The sequence below is a fragment of the Haliotis rubra genome, unplaced genomic scaffold (genome assembly GCF_003918875.1).
Source record: "Haliotis rubra isolate DU_JTF1 unplaced genomic scaffold, ASM391887v1 Scf265, whole genome shotgun sequence".
In the NCBI taxonomy this organism is placed as follows: Eukaryota; Metazoa; Mollusca; class Gastropoda; order Lepetellida; family Haliotidae; genus Haliotis; species Haliotis rubra.
Window position 1 is genome coordinate 631,070 of NW_025766725.1, and position 24,924 is coordinate 655,993.

At 41.7% G+C, this 24,924-nt stretch overlaps 1 protein-coding gene and 1 long non-coding RNA gene across 2 annotated transcripts in view; both read right to left on the reverse strand.

The window, feature by feature from the left end:
• LOC124280315 (kazrin-like) overlaps positions 1–24,924 on the reverse strand; it is a 149,940-nt gene that overhangs the window by 114,194 nt on the left and 10,822 nt on the right. The window lies entirely within an intron of this gene.
• Positions 17,327–19,254, reverse strand: LOC124280335. Its single transcript, XR_006899657.1, has 3 exons — positions 19,244–19,254; positions 18,107–18,119; positions 17,327–17,530 (listed from the first exon to the last, which is right to left on the reverse strand). It is a non-coding gene; the product is annotated as an uncharacterized LOC124280335 (long non-coding RNA).

Below are 24,924 nucleotides of genomic sequence, written 5' to 3' on the forward strand. Positions count from 1 at the left end.
ACACTACAATAGACTTATTATGCTTGGATAAGAATATATGCATGTTTTGCGATGCTGCTTTAAAGTAGTATGAGACTGTCTCCCTTCAATAATGATAGAATCTTCCACTGATATTGACTTGGCGTGGCACCAGAAGCACACAAATATAAATATTGGATATTTTATTGCCAAACTCGAGGGCACATATTAGGATCCTAGCAGGAGCTGACAACATTAGGCCACAGCGCACAGAGGTCCGCGAACTGAAGGCCTGGTTTCCTTGGTAGGCTGCGCTTGCGCTATACGCAGTAACCAGACTGAGCGGTTTATTTGTCACGCCCCGAGTTAGGAACGAAATGTTTTCAGCGATTTGGAAATAAATAGCATCCTGTATCCCACTATGTAGATATTTAAAGGGTCTTAATTACCAATCAGGAAACATCTGTTAAGAATAATCAACAAAACTCCGGGCCCCCTAAGTATGACGTCACTGCGTTGTGTTGGGGCGCAGTGAGTATATTCTCTTGACGTCAGAACTGTTGTATAAGGTTGCTTCAACTTGAAATTAGAGAATGTTTTTACGTTATTATTTTTTTCTTTTTCTGTGCTTGCCGTCTACCTGTATGGATCACGGGTCTGGTTCTAGCAATTTTAGATGTTTAACAAATGTTGTGATTTTGTAAAAGAGAAAATTCCGTCGCTATAGAATGTGATCCTATACTGGTGGATACCAACATCTTATTCCTAGAAATGACTTATCTTATTTAAAACTATTTACTTACAAAATATATAACGATTACTCCAATTGTAGGCCTACAACATGTGAAGCCCATTTCGTGACGATTGTTACAAAAGAAGAAATGGTCAGGTTGTCAGGTTCGATAACTCTGCTAGATCGCTGACCTGTTATCGCACCCGACTACCTTGGACATGATTCATTACAACAGTTACTGGTTTGTCTGGTCCAGACTCGATTATTCATCTCCAGGTCGTCGTGATCTGACTTCGGGGCCCGTCAAGGTCCGGGTTAGAATATTGATCTTCAGTAACCCATGCTTGTCGTAAGAGGCGACTAACGGGATCGGGTGGTCAGGCTCGCTGACTTGGTTGACACATGTCCTCGGTTCCAAATTGCGCAGATCGATGCTCATGCTGTTGATGACTGGATTGTCTGGTCCAGACTCGATTATATACAGACCGCTGCCATATAGCTGGAATATTGCTGAGTGCGGCGTAAAACTAATCTCACTCACTCACTCTGACTCCGGCGTTAGTTAGTGAGTGGTTTCAATCATCCTCGATAATCTCGTTCCGACAAATCTCCGCTAGTACCCTGTATGCATCTACAGCTCGGTCCGATAATTACATTACCTCCCTTTGCTGGGTCCGCCTTTTCACAGTAGCCAATCAGATAAGCCGTTACTTGTGGAAATTTATCGGAACGAATACCCTGCAGATTATCGAGGATGGGTTTCAATCCACGTTGAGCAAAATTCAGTAACATTTAAGGAGAGGGACACCAGAAATGGGATTCACACATCATATACAGGTATGGAGTGAGTGAGTGAGTTGGGTTTTACGCCGCTTTTAGCAATATTCCAGCAATATCACGGCGGGGGACACAAGAAATGGGCTTCACACATTGTACTCCACATGTGGGGAATCGAACCCGGGTCTTCGGCGTGACGAGCCAACTCTTTAACCACAAGGCTACCCCACCGCCCCATATACAGGTTTGGAATCAAACCCGTGGCCTCTGCGTGAAGAGCTAACGCTTTGGCCAATATGCTACCCCATCGTCTCAGACAAACATGATTCCATTGCAACTAAATCTTTCAGAAATGGTTTTAGGTACATTGAAAGTCACTGGTGCATGCATCACACTTGATAAACTGTATGTTATCCTGTACGATAAACGGCACCATGTGTAATAGAGACAAAGGCACATCAACCATCTCATATCTAGCTACGGATTTAGATAAACGGCTGTTTCAAGAATATATTTGAGTCAAGTTATATCGAATTCCATCAGTTCATTTGAAATATTTGCGTTACTTCTCTTTGCACGTGCCATAAATAAATCAATTTATCACTGCAGGAGTTATAAACACCAACTCTTTTATCACAGTCGGTGCACTAGTACAATATATACACCACGTCTTAAACAAGTCACGCGGTAAATTAGCACGTTACCACAATCTTCCTCGAAGACAGCCAATCAAATCATGGCACCATCGTGTCAAGGTTATCAAAAGGGAGATAACTGTAGTTGGTTACGAGACAGCTGTAGATACTCCAACGATGATAGGAAGGCTTTTAAAGATTTTTAAGTGTGGCGGCCATGTGTTGTGGTGGATGTTGTGATGTCAGTAACCTAGTGTTGATGACGTGCATTCCGACAGTATTCGATAAGAATGTATCATGTATCCAAACAACCAAGTTGTAACGCTGGTACACAGCGATCAAGGACGATGTGACAGTAGTACTGGCGGTGGCGGGGTAGTCTGTCTCACAGTCACTGAACCGCATTAGTTTCCCTTCCACCCAGCCCTTTCTGCAATGCTAAAGCCTTAAATGAAAGCAAGTCTAGATTTCCCGAAATTCTGAATTTCCCATCTCACCGGGACTCCTTTTCAATTTAAAAGGGATTATTTGTTTCTATCAAAATAATATACAGTATGTACATTCAGAGACTCAGTGTGGCTGGTTAGCCTAGCTTATGGTTAAAGCGTTCGCTCGTCATGTCGACAACCCAGATGTGTACAACGTAAGAAGCCAATTTCTGGTGTTCACCGCAGTTATTATGCTGGAACATTGCTGAAAGCGGCGTAAACCCTTATCTAGTGACTCATGAGTTGTACTGTGGATAAGGGTGGCCTATCGCACTTAAGGCGACGACATTCGCCATGCAGAGATGCGTCTGTTAGAGTTCATGGTTCTTGGGTTGTCTACACCGTATCCATGCTGGAAGATTTCACCAATATGTTAAATGTCTAAGAGCTGCATCATTTTCTGCTTTTATTCCACACTGAGCTCACACGCCATGTCATTATTGTCTCGACCGCCTCCGTGGTGTAGTGGTTAGAGCGTCCGCCCGGAGAGCGGAAGGTCGCGGGTTTGATCCCCGACCGCGTCATACCAAAGGACGTTAAAATATGGTACTTGTTGGTCCCTGCCTGGCGCTCGGCATTAATGGGTACAACAAGGACTGGTCGGCTCGGAGTCAGTATAATGTGTCTGAGTGGGGTATTACCGCCCGGAGGGGGTATTACCTATTCAAGCATCACTGCGGTATGGTATCTCAGTGGGCTAGCACTATAAAACCAGCTTAAGTCTGGGATAGTACAAGCAGCCGCACATACACATACACACGCATGCACGTCGTCATGTGAGCGAAATATTCTCAAGCACGACGTTAAACCCAATTTCACCTAACCTCACCTCATTATTGTCTCACTCGCTGTACTGTAACAGAAATAACCACTCATCTTACCGAAGGAGGGGAGATAACTCACTATAAATGTCCAGTCTCACTTCGGTAGATGTCACTCACTAACTCAGTTACTCACTGTAACAGAAATCGCATCCGGAAACTATGTAGAGTTGCCTCCCTTAGCCATACCATAACCGTATCCATGTATACGGGTTCGGATCCATGCAATGCGGTTTCACCATAGTGGGAATTCGACAGTTCAACATTCAGTATTAATATATGAAAGCCCAGTATTTCGGAACTTTCCAAAACAGGTAAATCATATTCTAACACAGCTTAACGTTTTCAACTTCCATATGCACTGCCGGAAATAGAAAATGTCTACCCATGTTTGATGGTGTCTAAAACAAACAAGAAATAGTCATTAGATGGTGATGTATTTGATACAGGTTGTGTTTTGAACCTTAAATGACGATTCCACAACGTTTGCAATATTTTGAGTGAGTGAATGAGTTTTAGATTTACGCCTTTTAGCAATATTCCAGCAATATCACGTCGGGGGACACCAGAAATGGGCTTCACATATTGTACCCATGTAGGGAATCGAACCCGCGTCTTCGGCGTGACAAGAGAAAGCTTTATCCACTAAGCTACCCCATCGCCCCTGCAATGTTTTGGTCAATTCGAATTTTCAAGTGTGATTTCTTATGCTCGTCAGTTGATAATGCACTACAAACTTCACTCCGTGTTAGGCATACACATAACCTAACTTCAAAGAATATTAAAACAGGAATGTGGTTATTTTATGTTTTTTCCAAGTATTCCCTGGGTTCCATAAGCTACGACACACCAGTGACCTATGCAACACGATACAGATGCCGCTGCTGCTGCAACAACGGGATTTTCATTAGTAAACTAGACCCTGGCCTGCATATCACCTAAATCTTGACATGTGTCAAAAGCCTCATAGTGGAGCCGTTTTATGGTTTTCGTCGGAGTTTAATGGTCTTCGGTTACTAGGATTGTATGTCCAGGCACGCGAGCTGCTTGGTTGCAATCGGCCATAAATTTAAAAGCGTTGGTAACTTCAACTGGTGCTGCTGATAAAATGCGCAACCGCCTTTCCGCATAAAGGCGTGGCGACTGTGTATGTGCACTGTATTCATCATGATCAATATTTATAATCTAGAAACATATGGAATCAATTGTCCAATTGGATAAGAACAAAAACAGATATCACATTGAATATCGATAAGAAGAAAATCATATTTGGATTTAAGAAATACAGTTCGCTCTACCACCATGTATAGTGTAATAAAACACACTTTCGCCCTGAACTATTATAGTTAAAGTACGAGGATGCTTGCATCTTAGAATCTCTGATAAAAGGAACGATGTCCTTAATCTCCTGATAACAGTTGTCAAATTTACTCTTTTTAAAATACGAATATATACTTGTACACCAAGTTTCGATACGATCAGAAATAAAATAAGTAAAGTTTACAATATCGAGAAAACAGATGCCATCTCTTCTTGTAATTTTACCAAATTTGTTGGATTTTGGTCTGATTGTCACCAATTGTTTGATTAATACTAACGTACAACCGACCCATTTCCCTACAATGTCATTTGTTATAACATGCTTGCCAAACTCTGTATACAAACGCATGGTTATATTTGACTGTTACTTGATGTCACCTAAAAAGATGCTAAAATACCTGTTTATATGATGGCGCTCTGTAAATACAAGAGTCTTGACCATACAACCCAGTGATCAACACCCGGGTTAGAATTGTGTCAACGAGGTCAGTGACCACCCGATCCATGGTAACAAACAACTCTCTTCGCACAACACCATTATGATGTGAATCGAACCAGTGTCTGTGTGTCGAGGAACACTTTTCCCACTATGCTACACCATCGCTTAATTAGACCCTTGAACATCCGGGTTAGAATTGGTCTTCAGCGACCCATGCTTGTCGTACGAGACGACTAACGGGATCCGGTGGTCAGGCTCGCTGACTTGGTTGACACATGTCATCGTATCCCAATTGCGTGGAGTAGATCGATGCTCATGATTGATAGATTGATTCCTGGGTTGTCTGATCCAGATTTGATTATTTACAGACCGACGCCATATAGCTGGAATATTGCTGAGTGCGGCTTAAACGACACCCCCCCAAAAAACCCCAAACAAACAACGCTACTTTATCGCGAACACTTACTCAGAATAGCTGACTGATGATAATTATGAATATGCATTATGTGGCAGCTGACAGAATACGAACAATATTCCACAACATATGCATCGCTGTAAATACACGTTGCCACTCCCCCCAAACATATTGAAGCTTAGAATGTGAATGTCATCTCTCTACACTATCATGGTAGGTGGAAGGTTGGACCAACAAGCCTGATCACACGATCCCGTTAGTCGTCTCGTACGACAAGCATGGGTTGCTGAAGAACAAATCATTACCCTAATATTACGACAAAGCATATCTCTAAATCTGTCAGAGACGAACAATTTTCACACACATATAAAACTCCAATCTGTCTCACAGTCGCTGAGCCACATTATTTTCCATTTTGCTAAGCCGTCTTCAATGCCAAAACTCTAAATGAATCAAGTCTAGATTTTCTAGGTTCAGGTTCTGAATCTCCCATCTCACTGGGTCTCCTTTTCAGTTCAAAAGGAATTGTTTCTTTCTCCCAAAGTTTATATATTCAGGGGCTAGTGTTAGTGTAGGTTGGATTCAGCACCTGAGATAAGGGACCGTTCATAACTTATGGCTGGGGTGGGGGGTTGATGATGATTTTAAGGGGCAACCCATTTTGTTGTGGGGTGGTAGGGGGCATCAATTTTGTACACATGTAGTAGGGGGTCATCAATTTTGTACATAAAAATATGAAAAGACTGCTTACAAAATATTGGAATGGGGAGGGTCATTGATTTTGTACAAGACATACGGGGGGGGGCACATACTTTGTGCATAAATATTAGGGGGGTCAGTCACATTGTACATGCTTCTCCATACAAATCATCATCAACCCCCAACCCCAACCTACCCTAAAAAACGTCCGATTGGCATCAGGATGTTATCAATGGAATGTACTCGTTAGAGCAGCGGAGTCACTGTAGGGTCGTGTTGATGTGGGTGGACATTTTGCACTTTTATCTCTGAATGAAGCCTGAATATTTTTATAGGTGTCAGAAAACACCAGATACCAGAAATGCATTCCTGTCAGGAACCTGGTCTTACTGCACATCACCACTTCCGGTTCATTTTTGCACCACAAAACATATTTCCTATATATATGCAACACTTGGCAAAATAACAAAACGGAAAAGTAACTCACCACTGTTTCCTGATGGTTCCCAAATCGGATCTGAAGTACGTCTGCTGAAATGGATGTTCCAGAATATCTCGGCGGACTCAGCAGACGATCACAACTTAGGTAATCGAGAGACCACTATTAAATGAGTCAGGGGCAAGATATCAGCGGAGAACCTTGTATGATAGTTTCTTTGCAGCACGAATCGTGCCTCTGAATTTATCACAGAGGTAACGGTACAGCATTGGACATAGATACCACCCTACCCCCTTATACCGCTATCCTTACGGGAGGACCCAAAGACGATTGAATTTCAAACTCCCGACACGCCTTAGAAACACGGAAGAGGAAGATGCGATGCCTTTCACCGCTGCATGGAAACTGTGTTGCTACGATAATAAACAAACGATTGACGTGAATAAAACTATTTTTCATGGCCACAAATAGTATGTAAACACAGTGGTTTGTAGACCGGAGCCGTGAAATGAGCTTCGTTCGTTATGAACGTGGCATGAGATGATGTATCTATTAATAAAGAGATCACTGATATTGATGGTTGTGTTTGTGTAAAAGAAAAAACTCGTGTTTAAAAAGGGCGAATACAAAAAGCTTTACTTGTTATTAATTATCATATACAATTTTTTTCGAAAGAAGATAACGATTAAATATTGCCGACGAAAAGTGTGGCCAAGATTTGTTTAAGGAGTGAATTATTTTGTCCCTTGCAGGTTTAAACAGGGCATTGATGAATAAGTTTGAAAATAGCAAGATTCTAGCCGTATGACGACTCGGGTCTGCCAGTAACCGAGTATCGACCTTATACACCGGTGACAGACATCATAAGCACCGTTCTACGTTGTTGTGAAACGATGGCGTGCGTCAAACAAGTCAGCGAGGCTGATCACCCGATTCCGTCAGTAGGTTGTCAAGTGGTATAAGTGTGAATAAATGACGTTTTTGAATGATTTCTTGCCAAATTTTTCATTGACCTTTTCCTAGAACTATTAGGGCGGTGGGGTAGCCTAGCGGTTAAAGTGTCCGAGTTCAATTCCCCAAATGGGTAGAATATATATGTGAAGCCCATTCCTGGCGACCCCGCGATGATATTGCTACTGACAAGCTGCGTAAAACTACGACTCACTCACTCACTCTTCATTTGTTTGGTTATGAAGTGCTGCGGGGCGGTGGGGTAGCCTTCTGGTTAAAGCGTCACGCCGAAGACCCGGGTTCGATTCCCTACATGGGTACAATGTGTGAAGTCCATTTCTGGTGTACCCCGCCGTGGTATTGCTGGAAGATTGCTAAAAACGGCGTAAACCTAAACACACTCACTATGAAGTGCTACACTATGACTTTGCAATTGAGATATCTGATATAAACAAAAACCATGTACAAGCCAATCTGGCCAGCTAAAATGCATCAGCATAACGATTTTTAAAAATACATCGAGGAGACAAATATATTGTATGTACAAAGATTCCATATATATTAGTCTACGTGTCGAAACTCACATTTATAAAACATATAAACCTCCGCCGCGTTACAAGAAGGATGTGTTGCCGTATCTAGTTATCAGTCGTTTGGACTGTGGGGAGAGGGGGGGTCTTGTCTGCCTACACAGATACCAGCAAGACTGGATACTAACAGACTGAGATATAGATTCAGGAACTGTATATAACCCTGATGGAGAGACCTCTCAAGGAACCCAGACGGTGCCACGTGATGGACGTATTCCGAAAGGGGAGATTACTAAATGGATTTGTATCACTTTGGTCCGAATAGAGGTTAACATGGCAACAATACGGTGGATGTTGAATATTTCATGCACAGTAAAATCTGACTAACGCTTCGTCCCCGAAAATATATAATTTTCATAAAAGCAAATTACATTTAAATTGTAACGAGCCCCAGTGAGACGTGGAGCGTCTAGACTTGCTTCATTTAGAGATACGGCTTGACGCTATATGGCTGAAATAAGCGACGGCCGATAACTCACCCCACCTAGAGATACAATCTTACAGTAAGAGCTGGGCGGAAGGGAAAATACCTCAACACTGAGACAGACAAACGGGATGATGGGTCGATATATGGACAGTCCCGGATCTCCTAACGTTTGTTAACTGATTAACGCTGCTCTCAAACTCAGCTATATGAACATATGCCTAAATCTCGTCTGGACCAGACAAACCAGTGATCATGAGCAACCGCCATTTCGGTAGACCATAGGCGGATCCAGAAATTTTCAAAGGGGGTGTGGGTTGGGGTGAGGGTGGGGGTTTCAGGGTTCGAACAACACCACCCACCCACCCTTTGAAATGGTCGGTAGACCATAGGCGGATCCAGAAATTTTCAAAAATGTGTGTGTGTGTGTGTGTGTTTGTTTGTTTTGTTTGTGTGTTTTTGTTTGGGGACTGTGTCCGTTGTTTTTGGGAGAGAGTCCGAACACACACACACACGCACGCACTTATCCGCAACTGTACACGACCACCCGAGGCATTTGTCAGCCTGGAAGGCCCAATTTGTTGTTGTTGTTTTGTTTTTGGGGGGAGTGTGTCCGAACCACTGAAACACACACACAGGCACGCACTTATCCGCCACTGTACACGACCACCCGAGCCATTTGTCAGCCTGGAAGGCCCAATTTGAGCATCTACTCTCACCCAATACTGACACAAGTTAATACCACAAACTGCTAAAGAGACGTATTTACCTGGAATCTCCAGGGGCGTTCATCAAGTGTTTCAATGCAGGGCGATAATCACTTTATTTCGCCTGTTTGCGAAGAATGAAACACGTCCGAAGGTTTATATTCGATTTGATTTCAAACCTGCATTGGGATGATTATACTTGTTATACATATGACTTCTTATGTCCTAAAAATACCGACAGAAAGGTTTTATCCAACTTATAAATCACTCTTGAACTTAATATAATAAGATCCGGGTTAGAATTTGTCAAACAACAAACTTAATGCAAATCATTTTATAGTAATAAAAGACAAAATGATGAACATCTATTCACATAGTTTTCCTTCACGAACACGACCGCCTCCGTGGTGTAGTGGTTAGAGCGTCCGCCCGGAGAGAGGAAGGTCGCGGCTTCGATCCCCGACCGCGTCATAGCAAAAGACGTTAAAATATGGTACTTGGTGGTCCCTGCCTGGCGCTCGGCATTAATGGGTACAACAAGGACTGGTCGGCTCGGAGTCAGTATAATGTGTCTGAGTGGGGTATTCATGCTTCACTGCGGTATGGTATCTCAGTGGGCTAGCACTATAAAACCAGATTAAGTCTTGGCTAGTACAAGCAGCCGCACATACACATACACACGCATGCCCGTCGTCATATGAGCGAAATATTCTCAAGCACGACGTTAACCCCAATTTCACCTCACCTCACCTCCTTCACGAACACAATGCACGGACTGCAGGCACTAATCACGAGTTATGTTTGTTCCCTTCACGAAGCTATATTCGACTGACGGCTTGTCTATTTCGAACATGAGTCACAATTTAAATTTCATGATAAACCACGCTCTCAGCAGCTGCTTCAGAACCATAGAAGCCCATGCGTATTTGTTTGGATAATTTCTGATGTGCGTATTACATTATGTCATTAAAAAATAGACACTGAATATACAGATTTGATAACGATCCATAGTATGCCTTCCAAAGGTCCGTGTACATCTATGACACATCTGAGACGCAACAAATGCGACTTGAAAATCCTTAGTGAGCATCGTTCGATTTTAAGGGTTGGGGGGTTGTGTTTTAAGGTCAGTAAATGTTTTAAAGATTTGGATTTTTACATATTTCGAACACAAACGTGCTTTCTAACGGTGACGTTATTCAAATGATAGTAGATGATAACCTCGTCTTCTGACACCTTTCTGGTATATCGCTAAAAGTGGCGTAAAACTAAACTCACTCGCTGTCATAATGAGTAGTGAGTGAGTGAGTTTAGTTTTACGCCGCACTCAGCAATATTGCAGCCATATGGCGGCGCTCTGTAAATAATCGAGTCTAGACCAGACAATCCAGTGATCAACAGCATGAGAATCGATCTGCGCAATTGGGAACCGAAGACATGTGTCAACCAAGCCAGCGAGCCTGACCAGCCGATCCCGTTAGTCGCCTCTGCATGGGTTACTGCAGGTACATGGGATAAAGAGACTGAGAAAGTCTATGTATCTGAGCGTGCACGGTGGCACATCTTTTAACACTGAAGTCAGCCGCCGTGTTTAGAAGCGTTGTTTATTTGCAGTATGGAATGCGAGGATCTCTCGCCAACACAGTGATGTAAATACGCACGACCACGATGCTCGCACCACGAACCACACTCGGCAGGATGACGGATGTGAGGCTTGTGTTTGTGGCTTGACGTTCAACATAAATATAGCTGCTGATAAGATGGACCTAGATACACTTACACATCTCACCGATAACTGCACCAGGGTATAGAGGTTGTTCAAGATACATTCGTAATGTCAAAAATTCAAAATCTTATTTGAGCGCTATGTCGTTGGACGAGATTTTGGCATACAAGGGCATTTAACTCTGTTCGTGGTCGTCCCTACACAGACAGTTGGAATACCGGACTCCTTGACAATATGGATGTGAGCATATATATACAGTTTTGACAACAATGGACAGGCGAGCACACAACAGTGGACAGATAGAGAAACAATAGCACTTCTTTGTAACAGTGGATGTGATGGCAGACGCGGCCAAGGGGGATGACCAATTAAGGTTCTAAATGTCATATTAATGAAAGTGACAAAGTGGTACAGGGTTGCTGACAAGACAATGTACAGTGTGGTAGTGATAATGATTAAGTATGCAGATTAAATAATTGCAATTAAGTTTCACATGGTTTCGCTACATAGTTTTTTATCTTTAGGAATATTTGAACGATGGCTGTCCTGAATTAGGCGCTATAACAGATGAATGTATGGATGGAAATGATTTACAACCTATACACCAAATACTAATAATGGCATTATTTATTGTCCAATGAAGGACATACATAACATTGACACATGCGAATGCACATTTGTGTAGAGGAAGCCGTTGTAAGGGAAAGGTACAGAAATACGGTTTATGCTAAGACATATTACATAACAAAGAAATTGATAACATAAGATACATAGCACTATATTATTCAGGAACAGGATTTTTTTTGTCAGTGATGGCAAATGTAACTGTTGCAATGTCATAATTGTCTTGTGTTTTTTAATAAAAATAGTTATCTTTTGACATCCTTGAACTTACAAACAAAAAGCAAAAATAAATACAGTTGAATATTTTGCAAGCTGATTGTTAGTGAGTTTCATCAGTTCTCTGTGCCTTCGAAAATCTTAACTTTCTGTAAGGTTATGTATGGGCAGTCCATTGGAATGTGACAGATAACAGGAAACACATCACTGATACAATCTGCCCTCAGAATGGCAGAAAGCTAAACCAGTGCTACTGAGGATTGCCATGTAAACATTTTCACACTCTTGATTACGTTGCTGTCTACAACTGAAAGCATAATTGCAGAGAGTTTGAATTTGTGACAATCTTCGCCATTTTAGGTAGTTGCCAAATTTCTGTGTGGGACTGAATTCTTTTCCCTCTTCTTCAGTATACAGACCAAATTTGTATAGATGGAAAGTTTCCACCAATGTTTCGATTATCACTTGGATAAACTGGTGTAAACACCCTTATGGTAGTAAATATAGTAATACTGCAATAGGAATCCTTGTATAGCCAAGAATCTTTCCAACATAAAATGTCTTCTCCTTGAAAGTGCAAATATATTTTCCAGTTAAAGTATTGTAGACATTGTATTCATTGTTATTTGTTGACAATATTTCTTTTTTAAAGAAATTAATGAAATATTTTCGAGGAATTACCGTTTTTCAACTACAGGATGTTTAGTTCTGATAAACATCTACAATGTCAATGCCTTGATAAAGTTCAGGCAAACCCTTTTTCAAGAATGAATGACCAGTCCTCAACCCATGACACTTGACAGCCATCCAGGATTCAGCACAAATTTCAGTATGGCAAGATATATCGTTCATCGTTTAGATAGTTTGTTTTATAAATATGTCACATGTAACATATTTTGAACTGAAAAGATTTGAAATGACATCAGGAGTCCCATCAGCAAAATATAAACGTGAATACAGTATTGTTGTTTGGTTTTATGTTTTACATAACAAATAGCACAATTACAAAGACAAAACCATCTACCCATTCATGATTTATATACTTGCATTAACTTTCCCTCATAAATATCAAATTTCAGAAATAAAACATAACTATCTGGACTGTAAATGTGTTGGATTATCTTTAAGATTTGCATCTCTATGTATAGATATGAACAATTATTTCCCAAATCTGTAAGGCAAGAAAGACTTATATCTAAGATGAATTAGATAACATATTTATTTATTTATTTATTTATATTATTTTCAATGAAGGAACAGTGGCAATATCCTGTATAAACTACAAATATAATATAGTTACATTATATTTGTAAAGAAATTAGGTATTTCAGCATGTATATGAATTTGCAGTACTTTTTTTAAACCGGTGATTCAAAAGGTATAAATGACAACTGGGAAGAGCCATTAATGGTATATTTCTAAACAGTAATCAGTATTTACTGAAATGGCAAGTGCACATATACTCCAGACTCCAGACTCCACTCCAAGACTCCACTCCAAGGCTCCACTCCAAGACTCCACTCCATGTTTTACAGTATGCCATTTAACTCTTAATACTACAACTGCAACGACAGTTATCCACGAGTGAGTTTGTTTTTTACACCGCTTTTGGCAATACTCCAGCAATATCACGGCTGGGGACACCAGAAATGGGCTTTACACATTGTACCCATGTGGGGAATCAAACCCGGGTCTACGGCGTGAGGAGCCAACGCATTAACCACTAGGCCACCCTTCCGCATCAGTTTCTGAATTAAACGGGTGACATTTTATGTGTAATATGGAAAATAATCGCTTGACAGTGTTCATAATATATATGGTATTACGGACGTATGATTGTGAATTGTCATGTTCCTATTGCACGACGGTCTTAGGAGGGTGACAACACCTTACATCAAGGCTACTACTTAACTTGTTTTGGCATCCAATACAGGACATCTTGAGTTATATTCACCTGTGAAGATCCGGGTTAGAATTGGTCTTCAGTAACCTATGACTTGTCATAGAGGCGACTAACGGGATCGGGTGGTCAGGCTCACTGTCTGGTCCAGCCTCGATTATTTACATACCGCCGCCATATGGCTGGAATATTGCTGAATGCAAATAACGACATGGTATTCGGGAATGAAGTTATTACTTTAAAAATATGTAATAGTCTTAATGAAATCCACTTTATCACACAGATGGGATATCCCTTTGCTTGAAACGAGGTGTCGTATCTTGAACTTTTATGGGATTGTTGTTACCAGAAACAAAGACTTCTTTACCGGACATAGGATTGGTGTTACCAGATACAAATACTTCTTCACCGGACATAGGATTGGTGTTACCAGATACAAAGACTTCTTCACCGGACATAGGATTGGTGTTACCAGAAACAAAGATTTCTTCACCGGACATGGGATTGGTGTTACCAGAAACAAATACTTCTTTACCGGACATGGGATTGGTGTTACCACAAACAAAGACTTCTTCACCGGACATAGGATTGGTGTTACCACAAACAAAGATTTCTTCACCGGACATGGGATTGGTGTTACCAGAAACAAATACTTCTTTACCGGACATGGGATTGGTGTTACCAGAAACAAAGATTTCTTCACCGGACATAGGATTGGTGTTACCAGAAACAAATACTTCTTCACCGGACATACTGGAAAGTTGGTTCCTTGTTTCTAAGAAGTCTCGAAGCAGGAACTGGATATGATTATTCTGTCTGTAACAACAATCCATATGTAATTATATGTAGCCGGAGATGGAATAGGGAAGGTGCTGTCACTTCCGGATCGACGATACTTGACCCTGTGGCCTGCATGCCTTTATGTCTAACCCATGCTGGGATGATATACGCGATATGCGCAAGGAAAACAATGACAGCTCTCGTTATTAGGACAAATACCTGCTTGGTATTACAAGGATCCTGGTTGTTATACACAGTACCACCATACACTCGTGCCATCCAGGAAGCTAGGCCCTGTTTACGGGTGACGGAAGTGCGTGCACCTAAAGTTTCCCTGTGCAAAGAAATATGATGCGGACAAGTTGCAAGTGAGGACTAAAGTGGTTTTTTTCTTATCGCTTACCAATCACGTCATTGTAACGCTGGTAATAGCGTGACTAATTGGTGAGTGACTTAACACCGCTTTGACCTCTATTTCATTTATGCCATGTGTCAGTTGAAGAAAGATTAGACTTAGAAACCGACAAGAAGCCAAGATAGGGTTAGTGAGTGAGTTGGGTTTAACGTAGCTTTGGACAATTATATTAATGTGTCTTACACCATACTCCGGCTCAGCCGTGAAGATCCGGGTTAGAACAACACATGCTTGTCGTAAGAGGTGACTAACGGGATCGGGTGGTCAGGGTCGATGACTTGGTTGGCACATGTCATCGGATGTCACTTGCGTAATTCGATACTCATGCTATTGATCACTGGATTGTCTGGTCCTCACACTATAGACATGCGCCTTATAGCTGGAATACTACTGAGTGCGACGTTAACCAATAAACAAGCATATCCCGGCTCGGGGGTGGTAAACGTCTTACGTATGCTTTATTTCGCGATTTCCTAGCTGTCATCATCATCATCATCACCATCACCACAAAAGCAATCATCACTATCGAAGAAAATGATGCAGCTGTTAGACATTTAACACATCGGTGAAATCTTCCAGCATGGATACGGTGTAGACAACCCAAGAACCATGAACTCTAACAGACGCATCTCTGCATGGCGAATGTCGTCGCCTTAAGTGCGATAGGCCACCCTTATCCACAGTAGTACTCATGAGTCACTAGATATGGTTTTACGCCGCTTTCAGCAATGTCCCAGCATAATAACTGCGGTGAACACCAGAATCTGGCTTCCTACGTTGTACACATCTGGGTTGTCGACATGACGAGCGAACGCTTTAACCATAAGCTGGCCAACCAGCCACACTCTGAATGTACAAATATAATTTTGATAGAAACAAATAAACCCATTTAAATTGAAAATGAGACCCAGTAAGATGGGAGATCCTGAACCTAAGGAAATCTAGACTTGCTTCATTTTGGGCTTCAGCAGGGAGGGCTAGGCATTTGGTAAAATAATGTGGTTCAGGGACTGTGAGACAGACTATGTGGAACGCTGCAGGCGAGTTTACTTCCCCAGAAGCATGTGATGTATTTCACCGGAAGGGATCAGAGTCAACCATCACAATTACCCCGACAACACATGTGTTTATTCCCTGATTCCGACTACCAACGAGCGCGTTACTTTAAAGGTTGAATCGATTTTAGTCTCATTAGAGTGTGGGTGTAAACCGCCTGTGTTGTACTGCCATCAGTTCGCACAAACATGGAAGGATGGGGCTTCTCCTAGCCTTGCTCCAAGTCAAAACCAAGTACAAGACGTGTGCTAGTGCTATCCTTATAATAATCAAGTCCAGATAAGCAGACACTCTGAGGGCATCAGTCTCTTGCATGGACAAATTGTTATTATTTATACAATCTAGAAATTCATACGTAAACCAATAATTATTGTCTTAGAGACTTGTGCATGTCTAGGCTACCTCGAGAGAGGGAGACTGCGTGCAGAGAAGACTTGAAAGCGTTTGATTGATACACCACTAGGAGCAAGATGCTATATCCTTCTTGTGATCTGAACTCCTAAGCTAACTTGATAAACACATACACAACAACACTATGTGTTCGCTGTGTATCTTGCTATATGGCTGGGGGCATATAGGGTTACACTCCGTGTCCGTCCGTCCGTCCGTACGAAACAGGGAATGTACTCTTTCCACTTCTCCACAAAAAACGCTCTGTGGAATTCAATGAACTTATACATGGGCTTTCTTGGGACTCTAATGGTGTGCATCTCCTATTTTGTTTTTGTATTTTATTGGGGTTTTTTTGGTACGTTTTGAGACATTTGAACTTGGGTACATTTTGCTGAATTTCTCTATGATGATAGTGTAATAGAGGATGAAGTCTATCCACTTCTCCACAAAAACTGCTCAACAGAATTGAATGAACTTCTACATGTCTTTCGTAGGGATTCTAAAGGTGTGCATTTCATATTGTTTTATGCAATTCTGAATTTTGTCACTTTTACAGATGGTTGAACTTAGTTGAATTTTGTTCTATTCAGCCTGTTCGTTCCATCCAACAGGGGGGTGTACGTTATCCACTTCTCCTAAAAAAACTAAAAAACCACTGCACAAAACTCATTTAGCTTACATATGTCTTTTATAGAGACTCTAAAGGTGTGCATCTCATATTTTGTTTTTGCATTTTATAGTTTTTCCAATTTGAATGCCGTTTGAACTTACATAAATTTTGTTGAATTTCCCTCTGATGATAGTGAAATAGGGGATTAAGTCTATCCACTTCTCCACAAAAACTGCTCAACAAAATTGATTAAGCTTGTACATGTGTTTCACTGGGACTCGAAAGGTGTGTATCTCATAGTTGCATAGATGTTTATTGAACTTGTTCGTGAATTTTGTTCAATTATTGATCTTTATATGTCTTATGAATGTCAGCTGGGACATCCGTGTCCCTGGATACAATTTTTTCTTGTATCTTGAAGAAACTGAAAGAGACATACACGGATGTTTGACGGGGATAGAAATGACACAACCAGGAAATGATTACACCAACGTGATGTATTAGTGCAGGTATCACAGCAGTGTTTGGACCCTTAGTTTGCAGGGTCTCGGTCACTTTTTCCAGTCTTGTAATGTTTTGATATCGTTTGTGATTTTTAGGAAATTAATGATTTCAAGGGTACTTTTTGTTTTGTCTAGCAAATAATATACGGGGCGGGAAGGTGGGATAGCCCCGTGGTTAAAGCGTTCGTTTGTCTTACCAAGGTTCAGGTTCGATTCTCGACTTTGGCACGTGTAAAGCCAATTTCTATATGACAAGCAACGACTTTGTCACCACACAATGAGATCTTCTTCAATTCAAGATATCTTTAAAACAATTGAAGACATCAGTAATTTCTCAATACATTATATCTTTTTGAGATATCTTTAATATATTTCAAGATATCTATAATTCAATTCAAGATACCAGAAATTGTTTTCAAGATATCATTAATATGTTTCATCATATCCTTAATTCATTTCGCGATATCATGATTTTTATTGCAGATACATATATATTGTATCTATTCGAGATATCTTCAATTTAATTCAAGATATCTCTATTTTCATTCAAAATATCTTTAAAACAATTTAAGATTTCAGGATTTCTTAATAAATGTGAAAACGGCTTGCCATATCGCCGAAAGGACATTATTTGATTGGAATAGCTACAAACTATACAAAGGATAAACATACTCATACTCATACTCATTGTCACCCCCCTCCCCACTCAAACCCCCCACACCCCTCCAATAAAAAAATTGAAGGGGGTGACAACCATTATTGGCATGAGTATATTAAAACAGACACATTTTGAAAGGAGACATCATCAACACGGATGCTTATTGTGTTTGGTTCCTTTGAAACTGTGGCGGCCGGGTTGGGATCATTACGATGTATATTTTATGGATTGCTTTGTGTGGCAGTGTCTATTTAGGGAGTGTACATGTTCCAGGTTTTGGTTGTTGTCTGCTGGTTTTCATTAGCAGACCTGCATAAAATCAGTCAGTTAGAAATGAAAATATTTTACAGAAAAAAAGCTCACAGTAAAAACATATATATATAATGAAATGGAGCCCTGAGATTTTCTTCATGTTCAAAAATCTAGACTTGCCACATTTTCTTGACTTGCGTGGGCTTTCTTGGATATATTTGCTTCAGGGTCTGTATGACAGACTATCAGTCAGTCAGTGTTAGTGGCTGGTGTTCGGGGTTGCCCAGGGCCTCCTTTCACAAAACGCTAAGGTGATCGTAAGTCACTAAGGTGATCGTAAGTCACTAAGGTCACCTTGCTATGGTAAAGAATGGGAGTTAAGGTTAACCTTAGTAAAGGTTGCTTCGTGGAAGGAGACCCCGGAACGTAAAGGTCTTTTACGGCCGCTTCATACACTACTGCCGCATGTAGTAAAATCCTCCTCCGGGCGACGTGAGTCAGTGGTTTCCTGTTAGTGTTACAACAAACCACTGAATCCCATACATGCATGATAGACCATGGAAATATGTTAACGCTGAGGTTGTTTTGAAAGTGTCAGATGTTATAAATGTGTGAGATTTTCCAAACATAACACTTCTCGAATTTACAAAGTCCACATGTTAAGGGTAAGAGTTAAGATTGCTGTAAACACATACATTAAACGCCAAAAGAAACGTTACCCTCCTTCCATTATGAATTACTTAAAAAACTATCAAAGATATGTTAGAAGGTATTAGTTTACAAGAAAGCTTAACAACACAGCGTTATGCAAATCACGAAAAATATTCTCAAATGCATTCATATTTAGGTGAAATGCATCTTTTTCAGAAGAGTTAAATTGTCCTTTTTTCGTCCATGCCGAAATAAACCAATAACAGTGATTTAGATGTCCAAAAGAAATGTTGAAATAAAATTCTGCTTTGAGAGAAAGATAAACCATTTCAAGTCACAATTTTCAACTATTAAAACAAGAAACAGCTTTTGTAGAGTGTGTAAAATTGTAAAAAAACATTTTCTGCTGAGTGAAAACAAGTTAAACGTGTCTTTGATATTGCGAAAAAAGTGTTTAGGAACATCTAAAATTATCTTTGTTAACATTTTTGCTTCCAAAGTAACATTTATCCATTTTCTGTTTACGCATAGTAATATCAATCGCCCAAACACATCAATATTCAGGCAGTATTTGTATCCATTTCACGTGTAGAATGATTCTACAGGGTATGAAGAGAGCCTAGAATACATGATATGATACACAAGTACGAGAAATACGCCACGATCAACAGCTGAAGAGGGAAAGAGCCATTGGGATGGTGCAGATGGGGTCGACATACAATGCTGTTGCCAACGCCCTCGGATGCCACCGTATCACGATTATTAGACTGATTCAGGGCTACAGACAGACTGGGTTCACAGTAGACAGAGCAAGAAGTGGAAGTCCACGCATCACAACGCCAGTTGAAGATAGGTAGCCCCGTCATTAAGGAAGGAGGGTAACGTTTCTTTTGGCGTTTAGTGTATCTAAGTTTAACAATTTATGTTTTCTTTCTTTACACACTTGGAATTCCGGAGTTAGAATATGGTCACATGAAGAAGAATCGCTAATAAGACTGAAAGATGGCAAATATCAAGAGAAACTCTAACTACGTCCTTGACATATATGTTTTACTCTAGGTTTGTTAACTCACAGAAAAACAAAGACTTGAACGTGTGAAAAACACTTACCCGAAAAACTAGAACAGAAATACATAATTTTCTCAGAAGCTGTCACACACAAAACAAATATGTCGGGCATATTTTCGGTGTTTCTAGTAGCAAACATACCCATGTTTGTCAGCTGTGTCTCTTAGAACGCTCACGAGATGGGTTTAACGTCACACTTAATTTATATAACGGCATTTGGTGTATTTTGTGAGAAATCACATAGTGACGCTGTCTGTTGACGTTCATCCCCTCCCTCAACGCCAGAGAAATCTCATAGTGACGCTGTCTGTTGACGTTCATCCCCTCCCTCAACACTAGAGAAATCTCAGAAGTGACGCTGTCTGTTGACGTTCATCCCCTCCCTCAACACCAGAGAAATCACATAGTGACGCAGTCTGTTGACGTTCATCCCCTCCCTCAACACCAGAGAAATCTCATAGTGACGCTGTCTGTTGACGTTCATCCCCTCCCTCAACACCTGAGAAATTACATAGTGACGCTGTCTGTTGACGTTCATCTCCTCCCTCAACACCAGAGAAATCACATAGCGACGCTGTCTGTTGACGTTCATCTCCTACCTCAACACCAGAGAAATCTCACAGTGACGCTGTCTGTTGACGTTCATCCCCTCCCTCAACACCAGAGAAATCACATAGTGACGCTGTCTGTTGACGTTCATCCCCTTCCTCAACGCCAGAGAAATCACATAGTGACGCTGTCTGTTGACGTTCATCCCCTCCCTCAACACTAGAGAAATCTCATAGTGACGCTGTCTGTTGACGTTCATCCCCTCCCTCAACGCCAGAGAAATCACATAGTGACGCTGTTTGTTGACGTTCATCCCCTCCCTCAACACTAGAGAAATCTCATAGTGACGCTGTCTGTTGACGTTCATCCCCTCCCTCAACACCAGAGAAATCACATAGCGACGCTGTCTTTTGACGTTCATCCCCTCCCTCAACACTAGAGAAATCTCATAGTGACGCTGTCTGTTGACGTTCATCCCCTCCCTCAACACCAGAGAAATCACATAGCGACGCTGTCTGTTGACGTTCATCCCCTCCCTCAACACTAGAGAAATCTCATAGTGATGCTGTCTGTTGACGTTAATCCCCTCCCTCAACACCAGAGAAATCTCATAGTGACGCTGTCTGTTGACGTTCATCCCCTCCCTCAACACAAGAGAAATCTCATAGTGATGCTGTCTGTTGACGTTCATCCCCTCCCTCAACACAAGAGAAATCTCATAGTGACGCTGTCTGTTGACGTTCATCCCCTCCCTCAACGCCAGAGAAATCTCATAGTGACGCTGTCTGTTGACGTTCATCCCCTCCCTCAACACAAGAGAAATCTCATAGTGATGCTGTCTGTTGACGTTCATCCCCTCCCTCAACACCAGAGAAATCACATAGTGACGCTGTCTGTTGACGTTCATCCTCTCCCTCAACGCCAGAGAAATCACATTGTGACGCTGTCTGTTGACGTCCATCCCCTCCCTCAACGCCAGAGAAATCACATAGTGACGCTGTCTGTTGACGTTCATCCCCTCCCTCAACGCCTGAGAAATCACATAGTGACGCTGTCTGTTGACGTTCATCCCCTCCCTCAACACCAGAGAAATCACATAGTGACGCTGTCTGTTGACGTTCATCCCCTTCCTCAACACCAGAGAAATCACATAGTGACGCTGTCTGTTGACGTTCATCCCCTCCCTCAACGCTAGAGAAATCTCATAGTGACACTGTCTGTTGACGTTCATCCCCTCCCTCAACACTAGAGAAATCTCATAGTGACGCTGTCTGTTGACGTTGATCCCCTCCCTCGACACTAGAGAAATCTCATAGTGACGCTGTCTGTTGACGTTCACCCCCTCCCTCAACACCAGAGAAATCACATAGTGACGCTGTCTGTTGACGTTCATCCCCTTCCTCAACACCAGAGAAATCACATAGTGACGCTGTCTGTTGACGTTCATCCCCTCCCTCGACACCAGAGAAATCTCATAGTGACGCTGTCTGTTGATGTTCATCCCCTTCCTCAACGCCAGAGAAATCACATAGTGACGCTATATGTTGACGTTCATCCCCTCCCTCAACACCAGAGAATGTACATGTTGCCACATCAAAGAATCAAATCCAGGTACATCTTGGATTCGAACCCATAACCGCGATCTTGGTCTGTCTCACAGTCCATGAACCATATTATTTTCCCTACAGCTTAGCCCTCCCTTCAATGTCGGTTCCCAATTGCGTAGATCGATGCTCATGCTGTTGATCACCGGATTGTCTGGTCCAGACTCGATTATTTACAGACCGCCGACATATAGCTGGAATATTGCTGAGTGCGGTGTAAAACTTTACTCACTCACTCACTCCCTTCAATGCGAAGGCTCTAAATTAATCAAGTCTAGATTTCCTGGGGCTCCTTTTCAATTGAAATGTGTTTATTTGTTACAATCAAAATTATATATATATTCAGAGACTAAGCGTTAGTCAGCCACGGTCTTTACACGGCTCTTGACGGTACTCTTGACACCGTATCCGAGAATGAAATATACTGTTTTCCTAACAACTGACTAGCGATTTTCGCACAGACCGATACCAAACAAGCCATCTTCCAAAATTAGTTTGTTGTCGATAAACCAGACATTACGGTTTTCTAGACAAAAACCTATCTGGCCCAAGCACCCGTTGGCATTGACATTTATAACGAAATTATCACGAGCAACGATAACAGCGCCATCTGTACACAATCAAGGCCGGCACCGGAAGTCCAACACGCCTGGACAATAACAAATAGTTCAGCAAATGTTTTTTGATGGCGGCTGCTGCTGACGGGAGTTCCGACACCTGTAATCCTACACTAAAGTAAGTATACTTATATAAGCTATACTGTATGGTAAAATAAATACTACAGTCTCATGTTAGGTTTCTTTTGGGGGTGAGCGTACACACGATCAAGAACCCACTGTTTCTTTTCTATGGCCCTTGCTTGTGAAAGGCGACAAACGTGATCGGGTGGTCAGGCTCGCTGATTTGGTTGACACATACCATTGTACCCCACCTGCGTAGATCGATGTTCATGTTGTTGATCACTGGATTGTCTGGTCCAGACACGATTATTTATAGACTGACCGCCGCCATATAGCTGGAATATTGCTGAGTGCGGCGTAAAACTAAAATCACTCACTCCTATGAACCTCCATACACTAGATCACGGATCACATGACAGGTGTTAGTGAGGGAATGTGTTTGGGATAACGCCACAGTGTTTGAAATCTTGTCGGCATCATTAAGGACGTACTATATCAAGTAGAATAAATGTTAGTCGTAGACATTTACTACTGTGACGAGAATGTATATAGGAACGTATTGACCAAATGAACCAATGGCGATCCATACGCCAACCAATGGGGAACAATACCTTAACCAAAGGGGATCCATACTTCAACCAATGGGGATCCATACGTCAACCAATGGGGAACATTACCTTAACCAAAGGGGATCCATACTTCAACCAATGGCGATCCATACGCCAACCAATGGGGAACAATACCTTAACCAAAGGGGATCCATACTTCAACCAATGGCGATCCATACGTCAACTAATGGGGAATAATACTTCAGCCAATGGGGAGTAATGTTTCAACCAATTGGTAAAATTACTTCAACCAATGGAGATCCATATTCCCCAATCAATGGGGAATAAAACTTCAACCAATGACACATACTTCAACCAATGAGGAATAATACTACAACCAACGCAATCCATACGTCAACCAATAGGGAAGAATACTTCACCCAATGGCGATCCGTACGTCAACCAATGGGGAATAACACTTCAACCAATGATGATCCATACGTCAACCAATAGGGAATAATACTTCACCCAAGGCGAGCCGTACGTCAACCAATGGGGAATAACACTTCAACCAATGATGATCCATGCGTCAACCAATAGGGAATAATACTTCACCCAAGGCGAGCCGTACGTCAACCAATGGGGAATAACACTTCAACCAATGATGATCCATGCGTCAACCAATAGGGAATAATACTTCAGCCAATGGCGATCCATACTTTTTACCAAAGACGAGCCATGTTTCAAGTCCTGACTCGCATTATTTGTCCTTCCACCCAGTCCTTTCTGCAATGCGAATGCCCTAAATGAAACAAATCTAACTTTTCCTCAGGTTTTGAATCTCCCTTCTCACTTCTAAATGGGCCCCCCTTTCGAAATAAGTGGAGTTCTTTGTTTCTAACATTATACATTATCGGAGACTGAGCGTGACTCGAGGGGTCGATATACGGACCTCTGCAGCACGTCACAACTGCCTCGTCGTTAGCTTGGGTCATGTACATGTTCACTTTCCATAGGTAGCTATAAAAATTATACAAGAAGCGAGTTCAGCATGTTGTACGAGCAATTGTCCCGTTGGTGTCCCGAAGTAACGAGTGAGTGAGTGAGTTTAGTTTTACGCCGCACTCAGCAATATTCCAGCTATATGGCGGCAGTTTGGAAATAATCCAGTCTGGACCAGACAATCCAGTGATCAACAGCATGAGCATCGATCTGCGCAATTGGGAACCGATGACATGTGTCAACCAAGTCAGCGAGCCTGACCACCCGATCCCGTTAGTCGCCTCTTAGGACAA